Source organism: Urocitellus parryii, chromosome 14, assembly GCF_045843805.1.
Source record: "Urocitellus parryii isolate mUroPar1 chromosome 14, mUroPar1.hap1, whole genome shotgun sequence".
NCBI classification, from domain to species: Eukaryota; Metazoa; Chordata; class Mammalia; order Rodentia; family Sciuridae; genus Urocitellus; species Urocitellus parryii.
The window spans coordinates 4,084,533-4,108,294 of NC_135544.1; the positions used below are offsets into that span (position 1 = coordinate 4,084,533).

The 23,762-nt window shown below is 37.3% G+C and overlaps 1 protein-coding gene and 1 pseudogene across 1 annotated transcript in view; one reads left to right on the forward strand and one right to left on the reverse strand.

Annotated features, from left to right (window-relative positions):
- Positions 1 to 23,762, forward strand: part of Nrg1 (neuregulin 1) — a 987,318-nt gene that overhangs the window by 536,512 nt on the left and 427,044 nt on the right. The window lies entirely within an intron of this gene.
- Positions 6,049 to 6,149, reverse strand: LOC113197214 (U6 spliceosomal RNA; annotated as a pseudogene).

The following is a 23,762-nucleotide window of genomic DNA, read 5'->3' on the forward strand; positions in this document are numbered from 1 at the left end:
TAAGCTTTATATTTTCTAGATCTGGGATCATGCTACATGTGTTAATAAATGTGTATGCTTTTTCTCCTGTTGACCTGTCTATTATCACTTAGTTTCAGAAGACTCAATTATGGACACTTCAGTATTATCCTTCCTTTTATGAATAGTGATATAGTAGATGATAATTTTGTTTTACTTAAAAAATAAATTTGGAAATTTGATGAGAAACCTCCAATTTTTAAAGTTTGAGCTTCCCCAAAAGGTCTAGACTAGCACATGACCAGGATTTTGCTAGAGACCCACAGTACAAACTGCATTGATCATTATCTCTGTGTGTGTTTATTTACCTCCAACAATAGTTTGATGGTTTTCCTGACATAAAACTTTGCACTGTATGATGACATAAATCTTTTCTATTCTATTCCTTTCTATTCTACTTCGTTTCTTAAAGCTAATAATGACTCATTAAAATGGACTCCCACTAATAAAAAGAATATTCGAGTTTGAAGTACACTGGGTAGCATATATATTTTAATTACTTATTTTTATTTCAAAAAATTAATTTAGCAATCTTTTGAAAAATATTACTAGTGTCATTTTTGTGGGGTTTTAAGAATAAAAGTACATGTGTTCTAGTCTTTTGCCACATAAATATGTGGTAGAGTACCATAATTGTGTTAATAGATCAGTTCTAATGCCATGTTTGGACTTTGGTGGTGTTTTCCAGAGATAAGTCTATAATAAAGAATTGAGATACATAGTTTACAAATAGGTAGAGCCAGATGTTTATTCAACAAATATATTCCAAAAATGATTCATGGTAATTGAGACAAGGAGAAAGGCAAATATGAATCTTGCATTTTAATGTAAGATTAGATTCCTGAATCCTGTCAGATGAATCTTACATTCTAATAGAGAAGTTGCCACATTCCTGTACTGAAAACATTTTTCCTTCTCATGTTCCATTTCTTGACAGAATCCCTCTGAGAATGTGTATATGTACACATAACATATCCAATATAGTATTTATATCTGTATATCAAAGTATTATCCTTCCTTTTATGAATACTGGTATAGTAGGTGATAATTTTGTTACTTTAAAAATAAATTTGAAAATTTTATGACAGTCCTTCAATTTTTAAAGCATTGCTCAACTATCTCATGAAATCTCAAAATCTAGAATATACTAGATAACTTCTGATTTCTTCCACACCCTGCTACTATGAGGTGATGATTCACAGTTTACTGCAACTACCCAAAAGGTGGCAGAATGACCCACCTCCTAAAAAAATCACCACTGACTTGGGGACCCATGTTTTTTATCCCATTTCTAAAAGTGATTTGAAAAAAAATAGCAAGTTTCAAAAGTCATAGTATAAGAAATAGTAATGTCTAGGGTCATTTAGAAGAAAAATTAGTTAATGAATTTTGGCACCCTGTTTAAGGCAAAAAACCGTGACCGTGTGCTAAGTATAACCATATTTTCTGTAGTGTGTGATTCAAAAGAGTGATTTAATAGCAATAGTCCAAGAAGTGTTGAAAACTCTGGCCCAGCTTGATTTCCAATATAGAACACACATAAACACAATGGGAAACCCAAGAATTAAACTGTTGCACTCTGGAGAAACTTCATTTTAAGACAAAAAACAGATTTTTTTTACCTTAATTTATGCACACTTATTTCCCATGGGTTTCCTTGGGTATTTATGCATGAAGACCGGGGACGATTTGATTCAGTCTCTTTGTCATTTCTCTATAGCTCCCATTCTAAAATAGTATTTCACATAGTAAGGGAAAAAAGAAAAAGTATTTGACCTCCTGCAATGAAAGATAGCAATGATAATAGCTGATTCTTATGTCGTGGTTATTATGTGCCAGGAACCATTTCAGGCACTTTATAGCTATGAACTCATTTAATTCTTAGAACCCTATCAGATAAGTAGTGTAATTTTAATTTTGTAGACAAGAACAATTACGAAGTGGTGGAGCTAAAAATCAAAGCTTGGCCATCTAGCTCCAGAGCCCAGGCTCTTACCCACTGCATTGTGCTACCTATTGAGAAAGGAATTAGAATAGGCAATATTTGTATCCAAATGCAAGTGAAAAATTAAATGGGGGGTAGAACATCAGCTTATGAATTATCCAAGGTCAATAAGAGACCTGTTTACCCTTGTCTCTGGGTTGCAGGTTGATGGATCCAAGTGATCCCTCTCATGAATCCAAATGGGGATAATACAGATACTTACCTTTCACAATGAAAACACCAAAGCAGAAAATCCAGTCAAATATGAGTTCTTGAAGTTATAAAGGGAAGCACATAATTACCCTGTATAGGACTCTGCAAAATTTTTTGTTCTCTTTTTTTTCCTTCTTTTTTAAATCAGTGCAGGACCACCAAATAGTAGGTGCCTAAACAATAAGGAAATACAAATAAGGAAAATGCACTAATTTAATCTTCCTTTTTGTCTAATTCTCATTTCTGCTAAATGTAAAAACCTGTTCCTATAATAACATTCCAAAGTACTTGTGTGGACTTTAATGAGGGTTTTTTTTTTTTTATACATCTCTCCTTCATTCATCAGCCTCCACATTGGCTTTATACAGGAGTTACATCTCATTCATTCCTTTCCCTTTTCTTTTTATTTTATGAGCTCTAGAACTTGGCTGTCCACCAAATCTTGAACTTGGTAATTAGATTGTTCATGAGCTCCAAACATGTTGTAACTCATGTCATACTCATGTGTACTTCTCTGCCCCAACTTGATAAAATGAGTGATACTGGGACACCATTGTCATGCACACCCCCAAACCTGGGTGTGTAACCTTCTACTGCCTGGACTTGTTCAGGTAGAAATAGGATTGCTAAGACAGCGACATGTTCCTCATTGTGCTGGGTTTATTATGAAGGATGCATCAAGGATCAATCCTGTGAAAATATGGGGCTGGAAGAGGAAATGTCTCTGGGGCAGAAGTCCTATGGAAAAACTGAAGATGACACCCTAGATATTATTGAAATCATCTGTAGTAACAGAAGTTTATTCAATGCATTTAACAAAGAGTCATAGACAAAATATGCAATGTGAGAGAAAATACCTGGCTGTGCCAATAACACCTTCCTTCAGCTTCAAACAGGTTCAGCCCACAGAACAAAAATACCAAATGTCTTAGTCCTCAGTCTTTTGTTCCCCACATTCTCTCTTAGCCCCTTCCCTATCTCCACTTGTCCTTTTGTAATGCACTTCGGATGAGTTGTTCTTAATTTCTGAAGTTAATTGGCATTGGCGTTAAGTACTTACTTTACTCATCTAGTACCTTTCACAGCAGTCCTCAGATCTTGATTCTCCAAGTCCTTCCAGCACCCTGCCCCTTGTCTTCTGCTAAATGCCAGTCATGCAACCATTTGGTTCTGCATGGAATAAGATGGTTAACCAAGGGCAATCTCTCAAAGGATCAGTATAATCTCTGTGATTCAGGGTGACTTTACATGGCCTCCAGCACCTTCCTCAAGCTGGCTTATTCCAGATGTGGCTCCCTTTGTATTCCTTGATCTTCTTGATCTTTCTGTCCCACTTGACCTTCATTTCCTCTCTTCTCCTTCCTTCCTAAATTACAGAAGAAAAATCTTAATGCTTATTGGTGACCTGAGAATATAGTTCATAACTCAGACAAATGGAAATAACTCTCTTATTGTTTTTGTACTTGATGTGATGAATTTAAATTATGTTTTAAATTTAAATTTGCAGAAAAGTTTCAAGGAATAGTACACAGAGTTTCCATATCAACTTTACCAAGCATCTCCTAATGTTAAAAACTTCTATAAGCATGGTACATTTGTCCAAAATATAAAATTGATGTTGGTATAATACTGTTCACTAAACTTTGGATTTCACCAGTTTTTCCACTATTGTCCTTTTACCATTCCCAGATCTAATCCAGAATAGCATGTTGCATTACTACATGATGATTTTTTTTTTTTTTTTTGGTACCAAGGATTGAACTCAGGGCACTTGACCACTGAGCCACATCCCCAGTCCCATTGGTTTTTTAAAAATATTTTTAGTTGTAGTTGGACACAATACCTTTATTTTATTTATTTATTTTTATGTTGCATTGAGGATCTAACCCAGCGCCTCACACTTGCTAGGCGAGTTCTCTACTACTGAGCCACAGCCACAGCCCCCTCCAGCCTCATTTTGTATTTTGTTTAAAGACAGGGTCTCAATTAATTGCTTAGCACCTTGCTTTGCTAAGGCTAGCTTTGAACTCGCAATCCTCCTGTCTCAGCTTCCCAAGGCTGTGCCAACATGCCTGACTATACATGATGATTTTTAAAGGGTAATTTTCACCTATGCTCCTGTTTCTGTGTGTGTGTGCATGTGAATACTTGTGTTTTTAATAATACAGATAGAAGGGCTATAATTCAACATGGAAGGTCTTACATCTAGCCTTTTTTTAACTAGACACTGTTGACAAAATGGATAGGAGTTGAATTATTGCAGAATATTAAATATCCTTAAGCCGTTCTTTGCTTTTCAACTTGAGCTACATACCAGCTTCACCTGAGGAAAATCTGTAAAATATACATGCTTGTTCCCCACGCCAGATCTATGAAATCCGAATCTCTAGGAAGCAAGAGCCCAAAATCTGTACTTTGAACACCTCCTCAGTCAAGCCAGAAAAGATTACCTTAGACATTTCTATTTCAGAAGCAAAACCAGGCTCCCAATTTTATATTCCCTAATTTAGGATTTATGTGAATATAGGCATACAATAATTTGTGATAAATGTTAATGTATTTTAATAGTTTTCTATTTCAGAATATTCCTTCTCTTGTCAATATTATTAAGCGTGTATTTCATTGGGATTCTTGCCCCTGAGCACACACTGCTCTGAGCCTTACTCAGTTACAATGCCCTCACTGAACCCAAGCTTCGGAGCCAGATGGGCTGAAGTTCAAGTCCTAGCTCTGCCATTTAGGATCTTTGCAAAGTTATATAAGCTCTTCGTAACTGTTCCCTATCTATAATAAAGGAGAATAATTATTAACATGCAGGATTCCTGTGAACATAATCTGACACACGGAGGTCTTAGATGCGGTATTATACCAAATAGGGGTAACTCTGAAAACCTATGTCACCTGGAAAATTTATAAGACCTGTACAATGTGGAGTATGAAATATTAAATCCTATATTTATCTTAGTTTCTGGTATAGGTAGGATTGCATCCTCATAAGATTTCCAGAACAACCTCCAATTAAATAGTTCTTTGATATATACTGCCTGCAGAAGACTCTGACTTATTTGCACTTACAGAGCAAGGAGACCCAAAACCAAAAATGCTGAAGTTGTGAAAGCAAGTGTTAGAAGTAGAATTTATCAGGATTCTTCAAATGACTCGCAGTTTTGTGGATGATTTGCAGCTAAGAAACTGTTAACACCTGCTGCTGACACCTCGTTTTGTATCTAATGTACAAGGGACATTCCCCTTTTGAGACTATATGAGTTTTTTAAAACCTAATTCATTCTGCAAAATGACAGTAAATGTTATCAAATGCATTATAAATTTATACACATTTGATTGTAAAACCTAGCACAAAGTGTGTTACCTTAAGTTTCTAAGAAACAACTTGGAAAAGTGGGAAAACATGTTTATGTGATGTCACAAGAGGTTAGTTCTAAATGAGGAGACTTTCTTGTTTGTAATAATCTGTTTTACTTTGTTTATGCATTATTTGTTTCCACTTCAAATCTTTAAAATGTTAAGAGGGCACAGGAATAGGTTCGAAAACATCCAAATAAAAGATAGGCCAAGTCCTGCTGTTGCCAAAAACATGAGACAGTTTGCCAAGATAAGAGTCATTGGCTCCTTCCTACAGGTCTTTCTCCAAATTTTTGTTTTCACTAAATACTGTATTAAAGAAGCTTACATATGACACTGCCTTCCCTAGACCACTCGTTAATGGGTCCTTTTCAATACCTATCAAAAAAGCTTCACTGTAGTCTTTATGTTTTGCACCTGGACATATCCCAAGCGTCTAGACTAGCATTTGACACATAATGGTTGTTCCTAAATAAGTGCTGGATGAGTAAGTGTCATCCTTATGCAGGGGCCATGCTAATCTTCTCTGTATCATTCCAATCTTCAGTATATGTGCTGCTGGAGCAATCACTAGACGAGTATGTGAATGACAGAAACTATCCTCTACATTGTAAATATATCATATCATTGCATTGTTATGCTATGAGATATGCATACTGCTATCACCTCTATGTTACCGTGAACAATCTAGTCATAAATGAGGAAACTTCCCAAGTTACACAGCCAGGAAAAAGATGACAGGAGACCTGAAAGCTTGTGTACTGCCATCTTGTCCTGGCATTCTGGGTCATGCATGTGTTCGGGGAAATGGGGGGGGGCACCAGGAAAATGCAGCAGTGTGATGGCAGAATGCACTATCAACAGGAGCACCCCACATGCTGTTCCATTTCGTCACACCCCCTCCCTTTTTGTTCTCTTCTTTTGCCTTGCCATATTTCTCTTGTCTTCTCCTTAGTAGCTTTTCTAAGGATTTAAAATTAAATGACAAATCATCAAAGAGGAAATCTTTATAGTTATTTTTATATGCAATTCATTTGTTGAAATCATTAGTTGTTTCTATATTTGATTAGTTAAATATAGATTTTTTTTTTCTTCTCTGTCCCCATCCACACATTCACATAACTGTGACTCCTTTAGAAAATCCTGAGATTATCCTTGGTGGACTTTATATATATTCCAACACTGTCAAATTCTCCCAGAAACTTTTTCTTAATTTTTTCATTCGTGTAGAAATACAAACTAACAATGAATGAAATCTAAGGGTTTGAAAGATTTATTGCAAGTTTCAAACCTCCTCCCTGATGTTCTAGGACTGTGTCAACAGAGGTAGGAAGAAGGGGAGAGCTAAGGGCGCTTAAGATCATATAACCTTAGGAGTGGAGGAGACTCTCCCTAGAGTTCTTCTAGCCCTAACCCCTCATTTACACATATAAAAGTGGAATTTAAATCGAGCAGTAGAATGGGACTTTCCTGCCTATTATCTGGATGATTTTAATAATAATAAACTCATGGGGGAAACATTCATATGGATAAGAAAGGTTTTTTTAGGTTTCAGAGATTGGCATCCTTCAATAACTACCAGTTTTCTGGAGTTAACACAGCCATGAAAAGTTCCTATGCAAAAAGAATTATTTTTCAGGTAAATGTCATAAAGTAAATTTAATAATAAAATGATTATTTGGGGGTGTCATTTGTTTGCTTCTTTTTTAATACTCTGTCATTCCAATTTGATTCAAAATAGTAACAGAAATACATAAGTACAAAGAGTTAATATGACTGACTAAATTAATTTTAGGGAAGAAGAATTTTTTTAAAAAAAATTTATTTTAAAGGAAAGAAAACCTTAAAGCCAGAGGTGTATGTAATGCACAAAAGCACATGCCATCAAACACTGGGGGGAGTCTAATTTAAAGCAACTTTCCTGGTAAGCAAAATAAAGAGAGAAAATCTGATTAACTCCAAGATTCATAATTGTGGTCATATGTAAACAAACCAGTTATCAAGAAACTGGTGAAGATTCTATGATCAAAAGAACTGAGAGATATTTCTTGTCTGGGTAATGAGGGTCTGCAATTTGCAATATACTCTGGTAACACAAAAAACATAAGCTGAATGCTATTTTCACTGAATTTATAATGCAGTTGAAAGACATAAAAAGTTGACTGTTATATGGGTGAAAATGAATGAGTACTGTAACAATGAGTCTGAAGTACCCCTTGTTCGTAGTATTACTCTGCAAAATTTAAGTTGCCTATTGTCAACAGAGTGTGGAAAACATTGAATGGAAAATTCCAGAAATAAATACTTTGTATATTTAAATTGTGCATTGTTTTAATGAGAGTGATGAAATTTTACACCATCCAGCTCTATCCCACTTAGGAAATGAATCATTCCTTTGTCCAGTGTATACACACTGTATATGCTACTCACCTGTTAGTCATTTAGTAGATTACCCAGTCATCAGATTGACTGTTGCAGTATTAGTATATTGTTTTAATTATTCTATTTTATTACCAGTTATTTTTGTTAATCTCTTACTATGCCTAACTTGTAAGTTAATTTTATCAGAGGCACATGTGTATAGGAAAAAATATACTATATATAGGTTTTGGTACTATCTGTGGTTTCAGATATCCGGTAGGGGTCTTGAAAGTATCCACTACAAATAGGGGGAGACTATGTACATTTTTATCAGATTACAGAAAAACAAAGAATCCTGAATGGAGGGTTTTAGAAACACTTCATGGAGGAAGTAGCATGTTGACAGGCCTTAATGTCTGCCCAGACTTGCAAAGCAAAAGGTTAGGAGAAATATGGAATGAAAGAGTTGGGTGGCCAAAGAAATAAATTCTTTTCCTGATTGTTGGACATAGCAATGTCTATACTACTGTGTGACAATGACAGAGATTTCCACTCTATCATCTAAAATTGCCATCAATAAACATTGACTAATATGTGTGTGTGATACTTACCAAAACCACACTTAGACATTTAGTAACTTGAGTGATTTTTTTAAAAATAAAAAGAAAGGTACATTAACAATGTCTCAGCATAAAGGGAACATTGATATCTCATCTGTAGAAGTCAGTGACCTTTTGGATGGAAACTCTGAACAATGTGTAAATGGGAGTTGCTCAACAGTATGCATTGCTGTGCAGGAGTAGAAAAGGATCCTTGGGTTTTACTTGAAAGCCTTCTTATGAAATATGAAATTAGCAACCAAAAGGATTAATCCCACCAGTGAAGCAGGAGGGAATGCTTACTGTCTGGAAGTCCTTGTCCTTGAGGTAGCACATATATTCTTACAGCAATCCTGTACAAAACTCCAAAAAGAGTTAATATCCAACAAGTTCATATAAATTTTTCAAAAGAACCAAGCCAATTGTATTTTACCTTGACTTTTGATTCTCCCAAACTATTTATGTAGTTAGCTTTTTGTTGCTGTGATAAAATACCTGAGATAGGTAATTCAAAAGGAGAAAAGATTTATTTTGCCTCATGGTTGCAGAAATTTCAGTATATGGTCACTTAACTCTTAATTTCTGGGCCTGTGGCAAGGCAGTACAACATGGCTGGACATGTGGTGAATCAAAGCTATTCACCTCATGGTAGCTGGGAACAAAGAGAGATGATGGGGCCAGGTTTTAATATGGCCTTCAAGAGCACACTTTACTTCCTCAAACTAGCTCCAACTCCTAAAGTTTCCACTACCTCCCAAGCCCATTAAGTTATGAATCCATAAATGGATTAATCCATTGATGGGGTCAGAGACCTTAACTATCTCCCAAACGATCCACCTCTGAACACTATTGCATTAGGGAGCAAACCTTCAACCCATGATCTTTGGGGAATATTTCCAATCCAAACCATAGCATAATCTATGAACAGAATTTATTTTTCTTTTTGTTTTTCTATTTCTCTTTCTTTAGTGCTGCTAGGGATTGAACTGTGGACCTTGTGAATGCAATGCATGTGCTCTGCCACTAAGCCATTTCTTAGACCCAGAATTTGGATATTTTAGGAAAATGGGCTCCCTCGTTTTGGGAGAGGAACATTGAGAAATGTCACTGTGAGAACAAGAAAGGTGGCTGTCAGCCTAGATAGATCAAAGCTCCTAAGAAGCTAAGAAGTACAAAATGATAGTGTTTCAGCTCCATATGATCTTGTTGTTGAAGACAGGTGTAATACAAAGCTGAAGATAGTTAAGGCATTATGTTTCAGCCCCAAATTTGGTAGGGAATTATGATTCTTAAAATAACATTCTTCCCAAGGATTTTACACTGTGATATAAAACGATCATCCCAAACAATGGTCTGTAAGCCACATTTTGTAATTTAATTGTAAAAGATAATGGAGTGTAAGCAAGGAATCCACTACTCTATGGAGAAGTGTGCCATTTAATTGTATTGCTGATAAAGCAATTTGAACAAGTCAACTTTCCCCTAGCTTAGATGAAGTTGTGCCTTTCAAATGAGGTCTTTCAGTTACCAAATTTCCACAAAGGGGCCTGATCATTTCTTACAGGAACACAGGATAGCAAACACAATTAAGAATAAAAAATGAGATTCACCAGCACTGTGGTACACACCTGTATTCCCATGAAGGAGCCAGGTTACTCAGAAGGCTGGAGGAGGATTGTAAGTTCAAGGCCATCCTTCATGACCTAGCCAGACTCAGTCTCAAAGTTAAAAATTAAAAAAAAAAAAAAAATCTGGGGATCTAGCTCAGTAGTAGAGTGCCTGTGAGTTCAATCCCCAGTAGTAAAGAAAGGAAATAGATGGATAGATAGATAGATAGATAGATAGATAGATAGATAGATAGATAGATAGATATGAGACTTCCTTTGAGTATAGGAGAAAATCAGTCCAAGCTTTTTATTCTAAATAAAGGTAAAATGCAGATTTTATGTCAGCCACCATCATAAAGGGGCAAGTATCACCTGAGTCCTTGTTGTACAAGATTACATCAGGAACATACATTGTGATGCTTTCTGTTTGGCATTCTGTTTGTCATTTATTTGTGGATAATTTAGATAATCTCACTTTTAGGCATTTCTTCCCTAGTCTCCTAAAATGGGGCTGACATTTAACCCCTCATTGTGTTAAACCTCTCTCTATTCACTGGTTTCATAAGAAAGCGTGAAACATTTTTCCATGGAATTCTGGGGGGTAATTCAATATCATTGGGTTCCGTGGTGAACACACTCTGAAAATGATCGCCATAATCCCTGATTCCTGGTGTTCCCCCTTGTCTGATGCCCTGACCTTGAAAATATAAGCAGGACCTTCCATTGTTTCCTGCCAGTGTGCCACTACAGAGTTGGTCAGACCTCTGTGACAACATGTCTGTGATTATGTGGTTAGGTAGCATAAGTTTGTGGTGGATGTCTTCCTGGCACCCTCCTTTTCCTTGCTGGCTTTAATGAAACAGGTGACCATGTGGGAGAACCCCACATGGCTAGGAACTGGTGGTGCCCTTTAGGAATCCAGGGTGGGAGGCCTGTAGCTGAGAGCCACCAAGGAGTGAATTTTGCCAGCAATCCAATGAGCAAGGAAGCAGCAGGTCCTTCCATCTCAGAGGAGACTGCCACCTTGGCCAAGAGCTTTCATTGCATCTTTGTGAGCCCCTTAAGCAAAGGATCTAGTTTCAACTCTGTCCAGACTCTCAAGCCACATAAATTGTGGAATAATACATGTGTGTGGTTTTAAGTGACTCTATTTATGGTAATTTGTTACACAGTAATTAAAAACAACCTGATACACTTACTAAAAAATCAATCACTAAAAAAAAACATGACTATCTGCTTTGGAGAGTGCTGACTTGCTTTACTTTTTTATTTGCCTAACATTTGAGTATTAAAGGAAATGTTGAATTTTCTAAATTTCCACATGTTAATCACCTCTTCCCTCCCCTGTGTGTGTGAGAGAGATTACCTGGTAATCATGGTATAGAGGATTGTTGTTTTTTTTTTTTTTAGTGTTCTTAAAAAACAAAAACTTTGTAATCTGGGGTAGTTCCTAAGAGGCCAGTCTCCAACACTGCCACTGAGTTTCCAAGGCTTTGCCTTCCTTCTGAAATTTCTGCACACAATGTTCTAGATTTTAGTTGTTAATATCCAGAATCTTTCATTAACCCAACAAGTCTTTTTGAGGCTTATGATCTGACCAATCCTGTGCAAGCCACTAAAGAAGAGCCAATGAAGAGTAAGAGACAGTTCTTTCCTGGAGGTTTGGTATTAAAATGTCACCTAAAGGATGAATTATAAACCGCACATTGGATGAAATAATCTAGGAAGCCTGGAGCCCTACTAAGGTCACACTATCATAGTCATTAGCTAATTTATTTCAGAAACTAAAATCACACATTAACTTCCTCTTTCCTCCCTCCCTCCCTTCCTTTTCCACATATTTATTAAATAGGCCCATGATTAGCTCAGTACCATAAACAAAGATGCCTTTTTAAATACCTTGTGAAATACTCATTTTTCTTCCTCTTCTTGTAAATATTTAAATAATCAAAAATCATTTGGGAAGACTTTGTCTATTTGAAAATAAAGTTAAAGGAGGGTAAAGTTGTGTTTTTAAATATCAGTGCCAAAGATAATTAAATAGCCCTAGATTCTAGCAACTGGAGAGACGCCTCTGTGTACTATTTCTAAAAGGTTCTTGAACACCTGAGGTCTCTGGATGCTTTCCATTGCATCCTGCAGTGATTTTCAGCTGCCTGTTGGTGGCCATTCTCCTAGAGGTCATGCTTTTGATGTGCTTGTAGTCTCTCCCATGGTGGCTCATTGTAACAGGAAGCTTCCAGGTCCCTCAGGAGCACGGATGGCAAGTGACTTCTCTTTGCCTACCGTAACTGAGACCCAGTGGGAAATTGGGGAGTTCAATGACCAGGGTAGCGGGAGGAGCTGTCTGGGTCAGAGCCAGGCTGGAATCTCTTGAAATGAAACTGCAGTGAGAAAAGTGCAGGAGTTTACCCTCTAGATTCATAATTCCATAGTCTACCAGACCAATAGGAAGTGAAAGGGAACTCCTTATTAAAACATCACATAAGGGCCTGGGGTTGTGGCTCAGTGGTAGAGCGCTTGCCTAGCATGTGCAAAGCACTGGGTTTGATCCTCAGCACCACATAATAATAAATAAATAAAGGTATGGTGTCCAACTAAAATATTTTTTTTAAAAAAGAATCACATAATTGATTCATTCCTTAATATAAGCAGATCGGCAACAAACAAACATTTGTTGAGGGCTTATTGTTTCTTTTTCTCATAATAAAGTGCTTAATAATAAAATGCATGTTTTGCATGAGGAGCAATATAACAACCACTGCTTCTATAGCAGGAGAACCAAAAGTGACTAGAATGTAATTTATATCCAGAGTGCTTGTCCTTTATCCCTTATAAATGTTTAGTATCTTGTTCTTATAAAGAAATATATAATTTTTTACATATATAAATGCATACACATAACAATCTAGAAATATCTTAAGAATACCCACCTGAGACACAAAATCCATCATGTTAAATGTCTGTTATTCTTAACATTTTAATTTACTATGAAGGCTTAAAAATAAAATGATGAGATTATATGTAAACACGAATGCTAACTGATCTTGGATGCTTCAGATAGTTGAAAGATCATCAGATATTTTGTTTCTTTCTTCTATTAATAGTGTGCAATTTGGAGTCATGAAGGATCTAAAAAAATATTTTTTTTAATGTCTAAGCCATCCTTAAAGGCCACCTCAGGCTCTTTATGGAGATGCTGTGGAATTATGAAATGCATGATATACAAAGTACATTACTGTGGATTCCTAAATTTATTTATTTAACTTGAAACTTCTTATTCTTGCATCATAGAACTTTTTCACTTACTTAAATAAAAAAAAACAGATAAATTAAAATTGAGACAACACCATATCAGAGGATGACACACATTTACACAACTCCTCAAGACAAAAGTTGGGAAATTCTGAATTTCATCCTTAAAATGTAGACATCGTCTGAAACATATTTTAATCAATGTTACAGAATGACATTTCAACAAGTCATTCTTAAAGAGCCTCTACTCTTTCTAGGGTTTTACTACTTTCAACATGAAGGCCCAAGTTAACTTTGGTCTCTAATAATATGTTATGGCTTATTTACCCTGAGTCACAAAGCCAGTCATACACATGTCTTCCTCATTCAGTTGCAGTGACAGCATGTAGGTGTTTGACAGCATGTTGGCTAGTGGAGAACATTTCTCATACCACAGAAATTGGCAAAAACTAGAAATCAACCTATAATGCGATAAATCTCTTTTCTCTTTTCCCTATTTTTGAAACATTGTGATCCAATTGTTAAATAGTTATCAGTGTGATCCAGATACTTGTCAATGGTATTCTCCCTCTCCTCCTTACCTCTGATCTAGGTGTTTTTTTTTTATATCCCTTCTTTTATCCTTAAAATAAAGCAGGTCTTGCCAAGTGCAGGGTGAATACTGTAATTCTAGTAGCATAGGAGACTGAGGCAGGAGCATTGCAAATTTGAGGCCAGCCTCAGCAACTTAGGAAGACCTTGTCTCAAAATATAAGATAAAAAGGTATGGACCTGTAGCTCATCGGTAAAGTGCCACTGGGTTCAATCCCAGGACAAAAAAATAAAAACAAAAAAGATTTTAAAATAACGTGGGTCTTTGTATTTTGGCTTAAGACCAGTTTTAGCAAACTATAAAGTAGATAAGTAGGTCAAATATTTTGAAGGGTTACTTTGTCCTTTTTTCCTGAACATCTTCCCTTTTTCCTTCTTGTCATAATACCACACTTTCGCTTTTCCTTTCTATTCCAGCCATAGATAAATTATTTATGAATGATTAAGAATGGAAGCATGAGAATTTGGGGCATGGCCCAGTAATATGGGGATTCAGAGATGAGAGGAAGGGGTAGAAGAGGCTGGACTTTTTTTTACCACAATTCCAAAAGTGTAAGGTAATTTTTTAAATGAGAAAGCACTCCCTTTTCTCCTGTATTAAAATTTCCCTCACCCAAGTTATGATGTTCATCGTGAGTCTTGCTTTCCTTTGTTCAGATGTGGACAGAGGTGTCCCCATCTTTTGGAATCTCACAGTGTGGAGATTCAGTGGCACAGGTACATTGCCATGTAAGGTGGGTGTCAGGAGATAGCAAACGAGACACTCAGTTTAAGAGACTGCAGTAGACATAGAGGTTCTGTGCTGCTGGAAGCAAGAGGTTAAGAAGGGGAGATGCCAGATCTCATAAATTACCCTATAACAACCTGATTGTGTCCTAGGAGGCCATCCATTATTGATAGGAACACTAGTATTCCTTTTGGACTATGTTTCAAGGGGTAACTCTTATCTTAGCTATCTTTACCAAAATATTAGCAGTTCCCAAGAAACTAAATCTGTAATTCCTTTGCAGAAACTAGAAACACCTATTGGAGACTTCAATCAAATTATTTGGTGGGGAAAAAAAGGTTCATAAGCAAATGTTCAATTGAAAAGAAGCATATTTGTTAAAAGTTTAGAGAGATGGAGAGTCGTGTTTTGATTGACAAAATAATGAACCTGTTGATAGACTGGAGAGTTAGCTGGCCGAATTTGTGCTCGTTTATCATAAATTTGCCAAAGTCAGAAGAGAAAACCCATGGAAGCAGAATGATGATCCATTTGACTAAGCATGTTATCAGTCTGGCTGTGGCCAGATTCCACCCTCATATATTCATGCACACATCCTTTGCTATGAGTTGCATATGTGCTTTGTGGCTATGGGGCAGATTTAGACTTGTTTTCTTTTGAGTGTTTTCTGGTTCCAAAGCTCATCTTTTAAAGTTTTTGGAAGCAATTTAGAAATGCTATTAGATTCTCAACCCCCTCCCAAGTTTTGAAATACTTGCAGTTATTTTTTCTGGCACAAGAACAATCAAAATGGGAAAAAAAATTGTCAGGATATCTTCCAAAGAGAGACAGAAAGTTCCCACCTACTGTATTTGTAAACCACTGCAATTTGTTTATTCTTTCTTGCTGTTACCAGAAAAGTCATTTAACATATTTTTAAAAAATGAAGGCTGATTTATTTGTGAGGGCAGGGGGTTCTAAACTGCAGAGGTATTGCTGTATATTAAGAGAGTCACGTTGTTTGGTCCATGTTTAATTAAAGCACCTTTGAGAGATGTAAGAATTAAAAGTTATCTTTGAGTCATTGGATACCATTTTTTAAAGCAGTATCTTGAAATGTGATGTAAATTTATTTTAAATTCCTAATCATTGCTGTTTACTTATAAAAGTTGAATATTGATTTTTAAGTAGTTTGTGGCAATTTGGACACTTGAATGGGGAAAATTAATCCTTAAATATGAATGTTTTTCAACATTACTCACCGAATTGTGTTGGATTTGGTGGCCAATGTTATTATACTTGCAGTAGCACTTTTCTAACACATAAGAAGTAACCCATTGTTTACACCCACTTGTCTCCTGTCATCAGGACAATGCAGAGTGTTAACTGATAATTTTGTGCATGAAAATTAAGCATCACTTGTCCTAAAATAAGGGGTCAATGTTTTCATGTTCTTCTTTTACAACATCTCTTCTTGTTGAATTCAAAACCCTTGAAATTTGTACACTTGGCTTGGAAAAAGGAAAGGAAAGGAAAAGAAATGAAACCCAGCTGAAAGCCAGAAACCTGGGTAAGACAAAGACATTGGATCATTTCAAGTCACCTTTGGTGCTATAGCTCTATAGGGGTCCAAGAGCTCATTGCTGAATTCCCTAGTCTGTTCTCCTCTCTATTCAGTTATATTTAGAGCAGCTCAAAAACTTTCTCAGCCACCTGTTTCTCCTTTCCATTCAAAATCCTACGCTTGCGGCTTTCCCTTATGACTGGCCTTGTCCTCAACACAAGAATACTTTGTGTGAAAAGCTTTGGTATAAATCAGATTTAGAGTGAGTATGAGGTAGGCAGAGAGAAGATTTTCTTCTCACTAATGATCCTTGAGGACACATTGTTTAGCCTTCAGGGATAGATTTAAGCAAAATGTTCTTATTCACAAATTGTTCTTCAACCCTGTATTCACATACTCTCTTTGTGCCTTCATTACCTATCTTCCCATTAATATTTACAACATAGCTTTTGACAAGAAGAGGAAGTGAAAGATTTTTAATGATTGAATCTGCTATGTTTTATTCCTGTTCCTTTTCCCACATTTTACACGAGTCTGTTCCCAGCCACCTGAGTCTTCAGGCAATTTTACCATCTTCCCTGTCTTAACCCCAATTTAAACATCCCTAGGAAGCCAAAGAAAACATGCCCATCTGCTCCAGATGTGTCAAATCAAGTCCTCCTATTTTAATTTTTTTCCAGACAAATCTTCCAGCAAATGTATAAACAGGTTGCCTTTTAGAAGAAGTAAAGATTAATCTTTCTCTGGAAAAACAAAATCCCATGCATTTTGGAAACTCTGGATATTTTCCTCTTCAAAAAAAAAAAAAATCTTCTAAACTAAATGCACAGCTTGATCCTTCCTTGTGCCAGAAAGGGAGCGGCATCTTTGAGCTTTGTTTCTGAATCCTTTGCTTGATCTGGGCTTATCCTTCGACTAAGGAAAAGAATCTACCCCACAGCCAGATGCTTGCCTTTGGTCCCAGTTCATTTCCAGGCAGCTTGGAAGGGAGTATCACACAATGACAAAGTGGATGTCAGGCAGAAGTGGCCAGGATGGTACCAGGTGATCAGATGAGCTCTAGCCTCCATGTTTTGGCACCTCCTTCCCCTCCAGGGAATTTGTCACATAGGACTATATGCTTCAGTTGCACATCTATCCACAATGACTTACTAGCAACCTACTTTGTGTCAGACATTGTTCTAGGATATGGGCATTCGGCAATGAGCAAAATGACACAGAAAGAATTTGTTCCCACAGACCTGGAGACAGACAAGGACAATATATAACAATATTCAAGATGGTGGACAGAGGTAAATGCTCTGTATTAAGATAAGGCAGAATGCATGAATGGAGACTGACCTGGTCAGGACAGTGTCGAGAACTCAAAAATGCTTTCGTGACAGTGGTCAGGAAAGTCTCTCTGGTGAGGTGACCTTAGAGCAGGGAGCTGAAGGTTATTAAAGAATGAGTGGACAAGCAAAACAGCCCTGGGACTTGGAGCATGCTTGCTAGTTTCAGTCCACAAGAGCCCAATTAGACACAGAAAATGAACAAGGAGAAAGTAGAGGAAGATGAGGTTAGAGAAGAAACCATAGGCTAGATCCTGACTTCTAAAACCCACTCTACGTATAAGGCCCTGAAAGGATCTTGCTACAATGTGGATCCTCGTTCTGTAGTTCTGAGGTAGGCTTGAAGTCTGCATTTCTGCCATGCTCCCAGGTGATGCCATTACCACTGCTGGTCTCCAGACCTTGTGTGGAATAGCAAGGATTAGGGGCTTCCTGGCTACTATAAGAGGTCTGCTTTTACTGTGAGCAAAATGGGAAGATTGGGAGATTTTTGTACAGAGGAACTAAGGTCAGACTCTGTTTAAATGAGACATTCTAGCTGTTCTGTGGAAAATGGAGCAAAGCAGAAAGTAGGAGACCACTAGGAGATGATTGGAATAGTCCAGGTGACATGTAAGTGGCTGGAATCTGGGTCACAAATGGGTGAGACAGCCATATTCAATGCCATTCAAAGGAATGTAGTTGTGCTGTTCAAATGGTACATAAGTAGATTATTACCTATGGCCACAAAGAAGAGCCAAATGCTCTTTGATGATTGTTGAGAATCAAGTCTGAGATACCTGTTGTCAAAACTTTATCTGCCTTATTCTTTTTTTTTTTTTTTTTTGGTGCCCGAGATTGAACCCAGGGCCTTGTACATGCAAGGCAAGCACTCTACCAACTGAGCTATGTCTCCAACCCCTATCTGACTCATTCTTAAACATAATTTCTATTTTGTGTGCGTAACTATTGAATTAAATGTCAAGTCATTGCCTCCATTCATTGCAATGTGTGTACATTATTACATGGGAAATATTTTTATGTATCTCCCAGATTAGGAGGCATAAATTGAATTTGCATTACAATGTGGCACATTGAGCTAAGTAACATTCACTTAATTTTTTAAACTTTATTTTGGTGTCCTCAAATTTAGGGTAGAACATTTGACTGTAAATTCAGCTCAGACCCAAAAATTCACTTGGACCAGAAATTCATATTGAGTCTGTAACCTTCATTGAAGTAGGATAGTCTTGGTCACTTTGGAATTCCTAGCTTAATTATTTTTCTTAACAATCATGGTATGTAATTTAAAATATTTACACTTTTCCCTCTCCTTTGATTCTGTAATTTTCCTAAGAAGCTTGAGAAAGCTTCTTTAAATTTCCCTTGCCTAGCAGTTCTCAACCAGGACTGGATTTCTTTTTACTTTGGTGGACATTTGGCAATATCTACAGACAGTTTTGATTGTCTGAACTAGGGGATGCTACTCGTATCTACTCTTATCTAGGTAGAGGATCGGGATGCTGCAAAACAGTCTGCATGCACATGACAGCCTCCCCCAACAAAGACTGGCTCAGTCTGATATGTCAATAGTGTAGAGGTTGAGAAACCTCCTGGTGACCGTGCCTCTCTGATGACCATGAGAACTCAACCACAGAAAACATGATCAAAATGCCCAGCTGCCACACTCTGAAACCCATCAGTTTAGACTGAGCCATTGTTCTCACGGTCTGCTCCTAGGAAGAGCATTCTTCAAAGGCCAGCTTTGACTCTAGAATTCCCCAGCATTTTACCAAATAAACATTGCTAATGCAGCACTGCAGCCTGAAGTTTGCTACCTAACCTACCTTCCTTCCCTCTCTCCCTTACCAGGATCAGACTAGCAACTCTGAAGTCTCTCCTGACCCTTTCCAGCTGCCTCCCGATTTTCTCTCCAGACATTTTTCCCTATAAAATCCATCCACATTGACTCCCTTTCTATCGTCTGCTTCTCAGAGGGCCTAGATTAATATATCATGGCACTGAATAATTAAGAAGAATGTATTTATGAGCCTTCCCCATTATATAGATTTAGAAAGCAAAGATTATAATATGTAGAAATGAGTCAGAAATAAGAAATTACTAAATTTTTAGTAAAAGCAAGAGCACAAATGAAAGATAAAAGTATTTAGAAAAAGTTTTGAGAAAACCCAGTTCTTCAAAGAAAGAAAGAAAAAAAAAGAGTTAGCTATTGTTCTTGTGTTGTTGAAAACCCAACAATTAAATGTAGGACCCCAAATTCCCCCACCACACTTTTGAAAACCTGGACCGGTTCCAGACATAGTCATGGAGTCATCATCCCTAATTAGTGGAGTAATTGACATTCTTGGACGTTTAACAAAAACCCCACCATCCTCAGTATTGTCGGCTTGTCAGTATCTGCACTCTGCCTACTGGATATGTGATCTACCCAAAGCTTTGGGTTAGGAAAAGTCCCTTATGTGGCCACATCACCACACACCCCTCCAACTCCACCACCCCCACTTACTTTGACTACTTTTACAGTCAGCCTTCCTTTCATTGGCTTCCACAATACTCCTCATTCTGCCCAGGCAACAATTGCTCTCTGTGGTTTGCCAAGCCCTGTCCTGCTCTCTGGTGCTATTGATTCCCTCCATGGAATGCTATGCCCCTCAACCACCCACCATTGTGCAGGTGGCAGCTGAAGTGAATGTTTCTGGGACGCTCAGATCCTGATCTGTGTTCCACTATGAACTCTGGCCAGAGAAATACTGAGCTCTTATTCCTGACTCATGTAAGACTGTTTTCTTTGGATTTAATCTCTTTAGATGACTTTCAAGATTTATTATGTTGACAGATAAAATGGCCATTTTCTCCCTCAAGCCAACACAATGATCTCTCTGAATCAGATTCTCCACCTTCCCAGCCACGATCATAGAGAAGCTCAGGAGATGCCCTGATTTTATTTTGGTGCTATACATAGAGGGCTGGCCTGCTGCACTCTGGTATTTATATTGTGAGGATGGATATACTTGAGAGAGAGCCTAACATTTTCCTAATGCTTTCTATGTGCCAAGTCCAATACAAAACACTTTTCCTATGCAAACTCCCTTAATTTCTAAAACAGTCAAGGGGCATAAGTATTTCTTATGTCCGTTTTGCTATTAAGGCAACTGAGGGTCAGAAGGTTTAAAATGACTTGCTCACAATCACAATGTTGTGGGGTTGGGTTGTAACTCAGAGGTAGAGTGCTAGCCTAGCATGTGTGAGGCACTGGGTTTGATCCTCAGCACCACATAAAAACAAAATAAAGGCATTGTGTCCACCTACAAGTAAGAAATAAATATTTTTTAAAAACCACAACATTGCTAAGAGATAGGGGTATACTTCTGACACTCCTACTCAAATTCCAAGTGTCTGTGATAGCTTCCCATTATATTCTAAGTAATACCAATTTCCAGAAGGCACTCTCACTACCCATATCTTTCACTTGAATCTGTTAAACTTTTCTGGTATAGATACAGGGTGACAAAATTAAGGAATCTTTCACCAGAATCCAAAATCTCCAAAGAAGTAGGTAACTGGCAGTCCTCCTGACTCTCCCAGCCATCAGAGCTTATTGAGAACTACAAGGAGTATTCTGGTTCCACCACATAGGTTTGTACCAAATCAACATCATCATCACCATATTGCCTCATTTACATATTCATCATTTACATGCAAGAAATGCTGACAACTTCCTGTATAAATCAATGAATAAACAAACAAAAGCATTTGTCTGAAAAAGTCACAAGATTTTACCATATAATGGAAGTCTGAAGCTGGACTAATTCAAACTTCTGCAATATCCCCACCAAGTGGTTATCTAGATTCAGCTTGCCAGTTTCTTTGGCAGGGAATATACATGCATGTTTTTGAAAAAAGACTTTCCAACTTCATGTTCAAAAGGAGTCATTGGACAAATGAGACCTTGAAGGGGTAGGCAAAGAAACCGAAAATAAGTAGAAATTACTTTACCTGATGGCTTATCAGCTTACAGGTTTTATTACTTCAAAAGTTTGGTTCAACTTGAAATAAGTGAAATAAGCCACAAACAAAAAGAAGTTATTGTATGATTCTACTCATGTGAGGTACCTAGATGAGGCAATTTCATAGAGACAGAAAATAGAATGACAGCTATCAGGGGCTGGGAGAAAGAGAACAGGGTGTTATTGCTTAATATGTTAAAATGGATTGAAGACAGTGCAAAGGTTCTAGAGAGTGGTGATAATTGCGCAACAATGTGACTGTATTTAATGCCATTGAATCAAACACAAAAAAGTAAGTTGATAAAATTTGTGTGTATTTTGCCACAACAAGAAAAGTCAGTTCAAGAGGAGTAAATTCAAAACATGATAACATAGCATTTTATTCATGAATTTCAGACATGAAATGCAAAGAATTCTCGTATAAATGAGAATCAGTCTTAAAGCTCTGAGGTTTCAAGGTTGAAATCAACGAAAAAAACTTTCAGAAGACTTACATCCTACTCAGAGTCTTGTGGACTATGCATTTGATGGTTCCACTTTTAACTTGGTGGGTTGGGGTCAAGATTGTAGGAATACATGTATTTTTATAGTGCTGGGGATCAAACTCAAGGCTTCATGCATGCTAGGCAAGCACTATACCACTGAGACACATCCCCAGCCCTTGAGCTATAGGCATTACTGGACACAGGACACCCCATGCACAAGTGGTGCAATTGTGCCCCTGGTGGACAAATCATAATCCACCAGGGAAAGCTGTTTCCCTGGCTAGACAGTAAGCAGTAAGTTCACATGCTAGCTCTTGCACTGGTGCGAGCTCTCTCTCTCTCTCTCTCTTTCAGAAGAAGCCATTTCCTTATAGCTACTCAGGACTTTCCCTGCTGAATGTGAAGAGTGTGACGTTTCTCTTTCAGGTCCAGACTAAACTAGCTGAGTGGCTGAGGGCCAACAAAAGGTGTGTGTGTGTGTGCACTCTTTGTTCAGCTGGATTTACCATCAGCCTGCATTAAGTGGTTCAGCATGCTTGTTTGACATGCTTTCCAACCTGAAGTGGTTCCTGCCTGCAAAGATACAGTTGGATTCCTAGTTTAGAGCTAATCTCCCCTAATTGCTTCCAATGAGAGGTGCCAGGCAGAAAGGGGTTGGGGGTGGCTTGCTTGGAGCTCTTGGTCTCCTTATTAGCCTCACCAAGTCCAGAAAGTTCTTATTTTCACTATCTAAGTAGAAAATTCTTATGCATCCTGGGATTTGCATCTTGGGATTTAAAAATCTTCAGTAGGTTTCTTGACCCTTAAAGATCTGATCCATGTGGTCTTTAATAGAGCTCTTTAAATTCTTTGTGTTTTTTGTTGTTGTTGTTATTTTTTAAAGTAATTTTAATTCCTATATGAGAATAATTCATACTCATTATATCAAATTATACTCTTTTTTTAGAAATGAAAAATAAAGAAAAGTTTAAAAAAGAAAACCCAAACTACCCACCAACATTTTAATCCAGAGGATGACTATTAAGATTCTGGTATATCCTTTGCTATTTTAATTTTAAGTAAGTTAAAAAAATATCAGATTTATATATTACTTAATTTTGTTTAACACAATACCAAAAAAATTAAATTTCCTTTTCCAATTGTATGTTTAATAATATATTTGGGTTATATGTATATATTTATGTATTTAAATTTACTTATAAAATATACCTCTAAAACATAAATATATGTTATATATTTATGTTAATATGCAGTTTTAATCACTGATGTATCAGAAAGATACTATGCTAATCTCTATGCTAATACTTCTTTGTTGTAGGGGGGTTTCTGGGAATTGAACTCACAGGTACTTGACCACTGAACCACATCCCCAGCCCTATTTTGTATTTTATTTAGAAACAGGGTCTCACTGAGTTGCTTAGCACCTCACTTTTGCTGAGGCTGGCTTTGAACTCAGGATCTTTCTGCCTCAGCCTCCTGAGCAGCTGGGGTTAAAGGGGTGCACCACTGTGCCTAACTTTTTTTTTCTTTTGGTACCAGGGATTGAGCCCATGGAGCTACATCTCCACCCCTTTTTTATTTGAGACAGGGTCTCATTAGGTTGCCTACAGCCTCACTGAGTTGCTGAGGCTGGTTTTGAACCTGTGTTCCTCCTGCCTCAGCCTCCTGAGCCGATGGG